The sequence below is a fragment of the Triticum urartu genome, chromosome 2A (assembly GCF_056163025.1).
Source record: "Triticum urartu cultivar PI428250 chromosome 2A, HENAU_Tu73, whole genome shotgun sequence".
Classification (NCBI taxonomy): Eukaryota; Viridiplantae; Streptophyta; class Magnoliopsida; order Poales; family Poaceae; genus Triticum; species Triticum urartu.
The window spans coordinates 377,162,708-377,173,717 of NC_141874.1; the positions used below are offsets into that span (position 1 = coordinate 377,162,708).

An 11,010-nucleotide genomic window follows, 5' to 3' on the forward strand; every position below is an offset into this window, starting at 1 on the left:
GGAAATCATACATACAGATGTATGTGGTCCGATGAATATTGAGGCTCGTGGCGGATATCGTTATTTTCTCACCTTCACAAATGACTTAAGCATATATGGGTATATCTACTTAATGAAACATAAGTCTGAAACATTTGAAAAGTTCAAAGAATTTCAGAGTGAAGTTGAAAATCATTGTAACAAGAAAATAAAGTTTCTACGATCTGATCATGGAGGAGAATATTTGAGTTACGAGTTTGGTGTGCATTTGAAAAATTGTGGAATAGTTTCGCAACTCACGCCACCCGGAACACCACAGCGTAATGGTGTGTCTGAACGTCGTAATCGTACTTTACTAGATATGGTGCGATCTATGATGTCTCTTACTGATTTACCGCTATCGTTTTGGGGATACGCTCTAGGGACGGCCGCATTCACGTTAAATAGGGCACCATCAAAATCCGTTGAGACGACGCCTTATGAACTATGGTTTGGCAAGAAACCAAAGTTGTCGTTTCTGAAAGTTTGGGGCTGCGATGCTTATGTGAAAAAGCTTCAACCTGATAAGCTCGAACCCAAATCGGAGAAATGTGTCTTCATAGGATATCCAAAGGAGACTATTGGATACACATTCTATCACAGATCCGAAGGCAAGACTTTTGTTGCTAAATTCGGAAACTTTCTGGAGAAGGAGTTTCTCTCGAAAGAAGTGAGTGGGAGGAAAGTAGAACTTGACGAGGTAACTGTACCTGCTCCCTTATTGGAAAGTAGTACATCATAGAAAACTGTTTCTGTGACACCTACACCAGTTAGTGAGGAAGCTAATGATGATGATCATGAAACTTCAGAATAAGATACTACTGAACCTCGTAGATCAACCAGAGTAAGATCCGCGCCAGAGTGGTACGGTAATCCCGTTCTGGAAGTCATGCTACTAGATCATGATGAACCTACGAACTATGAAGAAGCGATGGTGAGCCCAGATTCCGCAAAATGGCTTGAGGCCATGAAATCTGAGATGGAATCCATGTATGAGAACAAAGTATGGACTTTGGTTGACTTGCCCGATGATCGGCAAGCAATTGAGAATAAATGGATCTTCAAGAAGAAGACTGACGCTGACGGTAATATTACTGTCTACAAAGCTCGACTTGTCGCAAAAGGTTTTCGGCAAGTTCAAGGGATTGACTACGATGAGACCTTCTCACCCGTAGCGATGCTTAAGTCTGTCCGAATCATGTTAGCAATTGCCGCATTTTATGATTATGAAATTTGGCAGATGGATGTCAAAACTGCATTCCTGAATGGATTTCTGGAAGAAGAGTTGTATATGATGCAACCAGAAGGTTTTGTCGATCCAAAGGGAGCTAACAAAGTGTGCAAGCTCCAGCGATCCATTTATGGACTGGTGCAAGCCTGTCGGAGTTGGAATAAATGTTTTGATAGTGTGATCAAAGCATTTGGTTTTATACAGACTTTTGGAGAAGCCTGTATTTACAAGAAAGTGAGTGGGAGCTCTATAGCATTTCTGATATTATATGTGGATGACATATTACTAATTGGGAATGATATAGAATTTCTGGATAGCATAAAGGGATACTTGAATAAGAGTTTTTTAATGAAAGACCTCGGTGAAGGTGCTTACATATTAGGCATTAAGATCTATAGAGATAGATCAAGACGCTTAATTGGACTTTCACAAAGCACATACCTTGACAAAGTTTTGAAGAATTTCAAAATGGATCAAGCAAAGAAACGGTTCTTGCCTGTGTTACAAGGTGTGAAGTTGAGTAAGACTCAATGCCCGACCACTGCAGAAGATAGAGAGAATATGAAAGATGTTCCCTATGTTTCAGCCATAGGCTCTATCATGTATGCAATGCTGTGTACCAGACCTGATGTGTGCCTTGCTATAAGTCTAGCAGGGAGGTACCAAAGTAATCCAGGAGTGGATCACTGGACAGCGGTCAAGAACATCCTGAAGTACCTGAAAAGGACTAAGGATATGTTTCTCGTATATGGAGGTGACAAAGAGCTCATCGTAAATGGTTACGTTGATGCAAGCTTTGACACTGATCCGGACGATTCTAAATCGCAAACCGGATACGTGTTTACATTAAACGGTGGAGCTGTCAGTTGGTGCAGTTCTAAACAAAGCATCGTGGCGGGATCTACGTGTGAAGCGGAATACATAGCTGCTTCGGAAGCAGCAAATGAAGGAGTCTGGATGAAGGAGTTCATATCCGATCTAGGTGTCATACCTAGTGCATCGGGTCCAATGAAAATCTTTTGTGACAATACTAGTGCAATTGCCTTGGCAAAGGAATCCAGATTTCACAAGAGAACCAAGCACATCAAGAGACGCTTCAATTCCATCCGGGATCTAGTCCAGGTGGGAGACATAGAGATTTGAAAGATACATACGGATCTGAATGTTGCATACCCATGGACTAAGCCTCTTCCACGAGCAAAACATGATCATCACCAAGGCTACATGGGTGTTAGAATCATTACTGTGTAATCTAGATTATTGACTCTAGTGCAAGTGGGAGACTGAAGGAAATATGCCCTACAGGCAATAATAAAGTTATTATTTATTTCCTTATATCATGATAAATGTTTATTATTCATGCTAGAATTGTATTAACCGGAAACATAATACATGTGTGAATACATAGACAAACAAAGTGTCACTACTATGCCTCTACTTGACTAGCTCGTTAATCAAAGATGGTTATGTTTCCTAACCATGAACAATGAGTTGTTATTTGATTAACGGGATCACATCATTAAGTGAATGATCTGATTGACATGACCCATTCCATTAGCTTAGCACCCGATCGTTTAGTATGTTGCTATTGCTTTCTTCATGACTTATACATGTTCCTATGACTATGAGATTATGCAACTCCCGTTTGCCGGAGGAACACTTTGTGTGCTACCAAACGTCACAATGTAACTGGGTGATTATAAAGGAGCTCTACAGGTGTCTCCAAAGGTACATGTTGGGTTGGCGTATTTCGAGATTAGAATTTGTCACTCCGATTGTCGGAGAGGTATCTCTGGGCCCTCTCGGTAATGCACATCACTTAAGCCTTGCAAGCATTGCAACTAATGAGTTAGTTGCGGGATGATGTATTACAGAACGAGTAAAGAGACTTGCCAGTAACGAGATTGAACTAGGTATTGAGATACCGACGATCGAATCTCGGGTAAGTAACATACCGATGACAAAGGGAACAACGTATGTTGTTATGCGGTCTGACCGATAAAGATCTTCGTAGAATATGTAGGAGCCAATATGGGCATCCAGGTCCCGCTATTGGTTATTGACCGGAGACATGTCTCGGTCATGTCTACATTGTTCTCGAACCCGTAGGGTCCGCACGCTTAAGGTTACGATGACAGTTATATTATGAGTTTTTGCATTTTGATGTACCGAAGTTTGTTCGGAGTCCCGGATGTGATCACGGACATGACGAGGAGTCTCAAAATGGTCGAGACATAAAGATTGATATATTGGAAGCCTATGTTTGGATATCGGAAGTGTTCTGGGTGAAATCAGGATTTTACCGGAGTACCGGGAGGTTACCGGAACCCCCCGGGAGCTAAATGGGCCATAGTGGGCCTTAGTGGAAAAGAGAAGGGGCTGCCCAAAGTGGGCCGCGCACCCCTCCCCTCCCTTGGTCCGAATAGGACAAGGAGAGGGGGCCGGCCACCCTCTCTCTTTTCCCCCCTCCGCGAATCCTATTCCAACTAGGATTGGGGAGGGGAATCCTACTCCCAGAGGGAGTAGGACTCTCCTGGCGCGCCTCTCCTAGGCCGGCCGCACCTCCCCCCTTTTAGTCCTTTACATACGGAGGCAGGGGCACCCCAGAAAGACACAAGTTGATCCACGTGATCATATTCTTAGCCGTGTGTGGCGCCCCCTTCCACCATAGTCCTCGATAATATTGTAGCGGTGCTTAGGCGAAGCCCTGCAACAGTAGTACATCAAGATCGTCACCACGCCGTCATGCTGACGGAACTCTTCCCCGACACTTTGCTGGATCGGAGTCCGGGGATCGTCATCAAGCTGAACGTGTGCTAGAACTCGGAGGTGCCGTAGTTTCGGTGCTTGATCGGTCGGGCCGTGGAGACGTACGACTACATCAACCAAACGCTTCCGTTGTCGATCTACAAGGTATGTAGATCACACTCTCCCCTCGTTGCTATGCATCACCATGATCTTGCGTGTGCGTAGGAAATTTTTTGAAATAACTACGTTCCCCAACAATCAAGAGTATGGCTCTCTGACTGCAAAGACACCACTATAGGGGCACCACGGGTTGATGACTGCCCTGCCACATTGTCATGGCCCATAGGGTTAGGTCGACGACTTGTCTGCATGTAGTACACGGAGCGCCCATTTTCTGTCTGATTTCCTTGCGGTATGCTGGGTTGCTGCTCATCCATATCATGAGGAAGCTCATTGAGATCAGGAGGCAACTCATTGAGATCAAGCATTTTTCCCTTTTTCTGGCTGCTGCCACACATCCACTGCATATATAAAAAGAAGGAAGTGATGTCAAGTTTTAATCATCAAAGAGTGTTTCAAACAACCTAAAAACTTAGTAAATAGGTAGTTGCACACCGTTTTATGACAATCTTAGTTCAAAAAGCAACATCTCTATAGCAGAATCTTTTATTATAATAGGTATGCATTTTTTTGCACAGCCTTGTTATGTTAGTTGCACAGTTTGTAGTAAATAGTTGACAATAACATGCCTTTTTTTAGTACAGAGTTTTTCTGACTATTTCCTCTATTTGTTGCAATGATCTACAGGTTTTCTGTTGGCAAGGAGCTGATCTAGATTTTTCTGCACATAATTTGATGCCACAATTGAGACGGGGAAATCCAGGTGAAAGAATAAAGAAGAATTGGATGACAGATTATAGATATATGTTTTTTCATCGTCGTTTCTGTTTTTACTTCTAGTATATTGAACATATTTTTTACACTATAGCTTTGCAGTAGGTTTGGGAACAGAATATATGTGTGGGACAAGAATATATGCATGACTATTTTAATATGGTTTGTGGTTTCATTAGCTATGTACAGTTTCTTGTGTTTTCGCTATCGTACTACATATTTTTGGTTTTGGCTAGAATAAATGTCTCAGTTGGCCAGGATGCATATTTTCAGTTGGCCAGCATGCATGTTCAGTTGGACAGTCAATGTGTTCAGTTGGCTAGAATAGATGTTTCAGTTGGCGAGGATGCATATTCAGTTGGCCAGCATGCATGTTCAGTTGGCCAGGATACATGTTTTTATTGCACATATACTTCAGGTTTTCTATAGTGTTCACTCAGAATACATGTTCAGGATAAATGTTTAGTTTTGCCTAGCATGCATGCTGAGTTGCCGGAATACAGGTTCAGTTGGTTGGGATGCATGTTCAGTTGCACACTTATGCATTTTCTGTTGGCTACAATGCATGTTTAGGTTTTGGCTATAATGCATATTGAGTTAGCTAGAATCATGTTTCAGTTGGCCACTGAACTTGGTTTAGTTGGCTTGTTTAACACATCTAGGTAGGGGAAACTTGGCTGGCATGCATGTTAGAAAAAATTTCAGTAAAGTTGGTCTCAAACCATGTTTAGTGTGCAACTAGGAAGCTGTGCAACTAAACCAATAACTTGTGTTTAGTTGCACAAACAAGGGAATAGTAGGCTCCTACCCATGATTAGTTGCACAGTAATTCATGGTACTTGTTTTCAGTTGCAGATATGACACTCATGGGGGGAGGGTGGGGTTATTTGTCAGATCCACCTCTTTTTTGAAGCAGCTTCTCCATGGATTTCTGCTAGATCCATGGAGAAGGGGGTTGACATATGCAGTAGAAGAAGGGAGGGAAGTGAAGAGGGGCAGAGGGAGGGAAATTACCTGCCCTGATGTTGCTGCCTGGTATGGCTCTGACCATCCTGCCCTTAGATCTTTTTTGAAGCAGGTTCTTCTTCTACTTTGGGGTTGCCATGGCGGCTGTGTAGGAGGAGGAAGAAGGGCCTTGGATCCCTTCTTTCATGGAGAAGAAGAAGGAACCGCGGTGGCTTGGGGGGCGTGGGAGCGTGGGAGGGCTGGGTAGGTACAGCTGGCACGTGGGAGCGTGGGGAGGGCTTTTCTCTCCTTCTGTTTGCGCGTATCGGGACTAGCCGCTCGATCGCGTGGGTTGGTGGTCATTTTCCTTTTTCGGAGCACGGGACCGCAGGGAGACAGGGACTTAACTTTTCAGGCCGACCGCTCGATAGCACTAGTGGGCAGCCGGCCGCCCACTAGACGCGTCCATTTTCCTTTTGCGGGCACAAAAGCCGCGATATGTGAAACTTATGGCACATGGTATAATTTCACCGGCAAAAAAAGTATAATTTCACTGAAATTGTCAAGTTTTTTATCACAGTACGATATGGAAGGTCATACATACGCACGACAATTTTCAGGTGAAACTCAAACAAATCCAACAGAGATCGCAAGTATCGACAATTGATACATATCTGGGCATGCACTCTTTTTTCTTTCCAAAAAGGGCTTTTCACCCAACAAGAGGGTATGTATATGCAGTTAGAGCATCTACAGACTTCGCAAATTCGATTCTAAACGCCCGTGGATATTTATGCAGAAAAACTCACGGATGCGTCCAGGTGCATCCGCGTACATTGGCCGGTCAAGTCTCAAATTTCTCTCCCACAACCGGATATCTCAATTAGCAAACCTCAAATGCATACAAACTCATGCAACTACGTACTACATCAGGATATGCCATTGGACTATGAAAATTGGCATATTTAACCTATATACTAGCTATGGAGAAGATCATTCATGGCTACCCTTGCTCTTTCCGGCACCCTTGTCATTATTCTCGCGGAAGTACCGGTCGAAGACACTGTATGGTTCGAGCCGGAGCTGTCCGACCCGTCGTTGTCCTCCTTGTCCTTCTTGGGGGCAGTCCGGCCATGGCATGATCGTCCAATTCTGCTCTCGGGCAAGGGTACACGTGTTCCTCCGTGCTGCTTCTTTACAATGCAGGCATAGATGGCTTCCTCCTCTGTGGCAGTGCGCGCCGCCGCATCAACCCCCTCTGCCGCCACCATGTTGTCAGCGAGACGGGCCTCGGCGGCCCTCATCCTCTCCTTCCTACAGCGGGCACACCGGTCCCGGTAGGACTCATACTTCGGCGCACTGGTAATGGGGAAGGGAAATTGGAATGCTCCCTGGAGGACCGCGATAATCCAGCGAAGGATCCGAGCGCTCGATGCACCGAGGCAATGGACTCGCGCCCGACAAATCCCGCCGTCGGTCGGGCGTTGTTCTTCCGGGAGCGGCGGAGTGCAATGTGTACGGCCATTATCTCCTCCAAACCGCACAGGACGACAACCCAGTCAATGAATCTGTACTAGTCATTGTTGGATCTGCTGCCCGCCATGCCGGAGAAGGTCAGAGATCGGCGTACGGGAGCTTGGGTGGCGGAGGGGGTGGAAGGAAGTGGCTAGGGTTTGGTCCGTCGAGCAGATAAGGAGGAATATATGTGGGGACGCGTGTGCCGAGACCGACGTGGCGGACACGCTTCGCTCTAGATTCGGGCTAGATATGAGGGGGGACGATCAATTCGGACATTTCAGGCCCGTTTAAGACGCCCGTCTGAATCATATTTTTGTGACAAATCATTGATCGGGCCGTCCATCCAGGCATTTGAAACGGGTTTGGGGTGTCCGACTGTAAATGCTCTTTTACACATGTAGAAAAGAACAAATCAAATATGCTTTTAAAAAAAGAACAACCACATATTCAACAATCAATTCATTTACAATTCCCAGCTGCATATACACAAGTCGAAATGGTACATATCCACCACCTCCTTTTATTATGCACAGGCAAACATACGAAGTCATGTATACTACCGACGACGCTGAATAAAGATTTTTCGGATCATTCTTTAACCAGGCCATCGGTCGTATTGTTGGGGATGAATTTGGAAATCATTCTGTTCAAGCAAGGATGATGGCGGTGGCGGTGTCCTCGTGGTGGACTTGTATCCTCGGGCTCCGTCGTTGCGACGGCGTTTGCTCCAGCGTTGACGCGGAGCTTAGGAGGTAGTCTAGGAGCGGATGCAGATTGTGGTCTGCATCGACGACATTTAGAAGATGAAACGTGTGCTGGGTTCGTGGTTCGTGGATGACAGGTATGATTCACTGCTTCTGCGTCTTAGTCGTGGTGGGGTGCCAGATCTGGAGTTCGATGACGTGTCCAGAGTGTTGCCCCGGTCTGATTCGTTCAATGGTAAGGGCTTCACATTTGGTGAGCCACATTAGAAGTCCGCAGAGCTGCATATCAAGAATGAGTCGTGTGTCGAGTTTGGGTGAGGAGGTGCTAGAGACAGGTGACGAGTGTTGGTGTCATCTGACATCCTTCTAGTTTTGTCATGTCGGTCCTTATGTGATTTGTAGTTTTATCTTTATGATATTATACATATGAGACACATATTATCATTAAATTTTTTTAAAAAAATCAGTACATACGGACGTATGCAGTTCAAGTGACCTAATTAATCACAAAAACTTTTCAGTTACCAAAAAAAGTACTATTACTATAAGTCTACCTAATTCGTTTCCTATGTCACTGCAGCTAGTAGCTAGTACTCCCTCCGTTCTAAATTACTCGTCGCAAAAATAGATATATCTAGATCATTTTTGCGACGAGTAATTTAGAAGGAAGGGAGTAGTAGCTAGCTAGCTAGCTATAGCTGGGCTTGTCGCTGCAGCTCCGTGGCGGTGATGAACGTGCCGTGAAATCCGTGGCACGCGCCCCGGCAGCTTTACAGTGGCCTCCGAGCGCAAGTCCCGGGCGTTGACAACCAGCAGCTCCGACGACGTGCCGTCGGCGCTACCGCGGCTCTCGTCGTGCACGAAGCAGAGCACGTACCCGTCGTCCTCCGCGCCGGAGCCATCCGCGTGCGGCACGAAGCAGGGCTCACCGCCGTACCGACCCTCGCCGTAGGTGAACTTCTCCACCGTGCCGGACTCGAGGTCCACCTTGGCGAAACCGGAAACCCTGGGCCACGGCTCAGAGATGGCGAGGTAGGCATACCGCGTCTTTCTCCCCAGGAGCTGCCGGTTCACCATGCCGGCCTCAAGGTTCACCTGGTCGGCCTCCCGCAGCACGGCGCGGCGGCGGGACGTACCAGTGCGCGGGTCGAGGCGTATCTCCGAGAGCACGCTTCGGAAGCTCTGCTCCTGGTCCGGTGACTCGTTGAACACGGCGTCCAGCGGTGTCATGCAGGACCCAATGACTACGATCTCACCGGTGGCCTCGTCCTCCCACGCGTTCCAGAGATGGAAGCAGAAGCAGCCGGGGACCTCCACCCACCGGAGCTCCGAAGCGTTGGCAGCGCGCTTAGGCAGCACGCCGAACCGCGCCGTCTTGTTCTTGTCGTACACCACCGGTGAGCCGCCTAGCACCATCTCTTGGAGCTTGAAAACGATCTGCTGGTCAGGGACGATGGCGTAGTTCTCGCTGACGGCGAAGTCGTGAATCATTGTTGGCTCGTCGACCGGGATATCGACGTCGTGGGATTTGTGCCCGTCGGCTGTGAAGTAGAAGTACTTGAGGTAAGGTTTCGAGACAACATTGTAGCTGAGCGCAAAAAGCTCGCCGGTGGCCGGGTCGAGCTTGGGGTGCGCGATCATGGCGCCATCGAGCTGCCCATTGAAGTCGTAGCGGCCGACCGTCTCAAGGTCGCCATCGGGGGTGACGCGAACGTGGTAGGGGAGGTCGTCCTCGGACATGGCGAGGAGGCGGCCGTCGTGGTACACCAGCCCAGCGTTGGCGACACCGATCCCTTGAGACGCGTCCACCACGCCGCAGATCGACCTTGCCCCGAAGAGCGCCAGCCGCGCCACGCCAGAATGGCCGTGGAGCTCGCCGATAGCCTTGGGGAAAATGGGGCGGCCAATCTCGCGCTCCTGCCGAAGCCTTGCCGTCTCCGTGAACCGGCACGCGTAGGACTCGGCACGGCCACCGCCTAGGCGTACGGCGTGGAGCATCCCGTCGCCGTCGAACAGGTGGTGGCCAGCGCGCGGCGCGTGGAGCGGGTTGGCGCCGTTGCGGACGTACACGCCTTCGAGGCACGCCGGGACGCGGCCTGACACGACAGGGAGGTCCTCCGCCCCGGCGGGTGGAAGCTCCCCCACCGGCGCGTAGTTACCGGAGATCTGCACGGCCGGATCCGCCGTTCGCGGCAGCGGGTGCTTGCGCTCGAGAATGCCGACGACTAGCCTGTCCTCCACCGCGTCCAACGCAGCGGCCACCATGCGCTGGAACGGGTTGGGCCACTTTTTCCGCGCGGGAGCCGCTCGCATTGGGCCCTTCCAAGTGACAACAGCAGAGCCATCCGCGTTCCTGCGGGGATCGTTAGGGTTGAACCTCGATGGTGGTGGCCGTGGCCTAACCTTAGCTGGTGGCCTGACGACGCTGCCGGGGGCAGCGGCCGGAGCAGTGATAGACGACGCCATTGCTAGTTGTGTCTCGAGCTAGATCGAGAATTGAGATGGTTTCTTGTCCTACGTTGTATGTACGGAGCTGCGAGTGACAAGCTCAAGCCGAGCTGAGGAGTGGGAGGGGAGGTGGGTTTGAGGAGCTTGGGTTCGGGGGCTGGCAGTGGAATTTATAGGAGGCGGAGGGAGTTGGCGGTGCAGTGGTCAAAACTCAAATGGAGGGAAGCCATCAGCCATGGGAGGGAGACGTGGCGGGATGTTCTAGAGAGCGAGCGCGATGGCCGTGGGAATGGGCCTATCCTCTGCTTCTTACGTTCCCCTCGTGTCAGTGCTGCACAGTGGAGCTGCCAGTGCCCGTCTTGTGGCCGCTTCAGCGGGATGCGCGGGAGTAGTAGCTGAACGTTCTGGAAGTAGAACTCCTTCCCATTCCAGAACTTCTCTATGATGCTTCTTATTCGTTGGTGAGGCGTGACCATGCGTGTGTATGCCACGAGCGGCGCTAAC

At 48.7% G+C, this 11,010-nt stretch overlaps 1 pseudogene; it reads right to left on the reverse strand.

The window, feature by feature from the left end:
* Positions 1-8,750: 8,750 nt before the first annotated feature.
* Positions 8,751-10,615, reverse strand: LOC125536833 (9-cis-epoxycarotenoid dioxygenase NCED4, chloroplastic-like; annotated as a pseudogene).
* Positions 10,616-11,010: the final 395 nt, after the last annotated feature.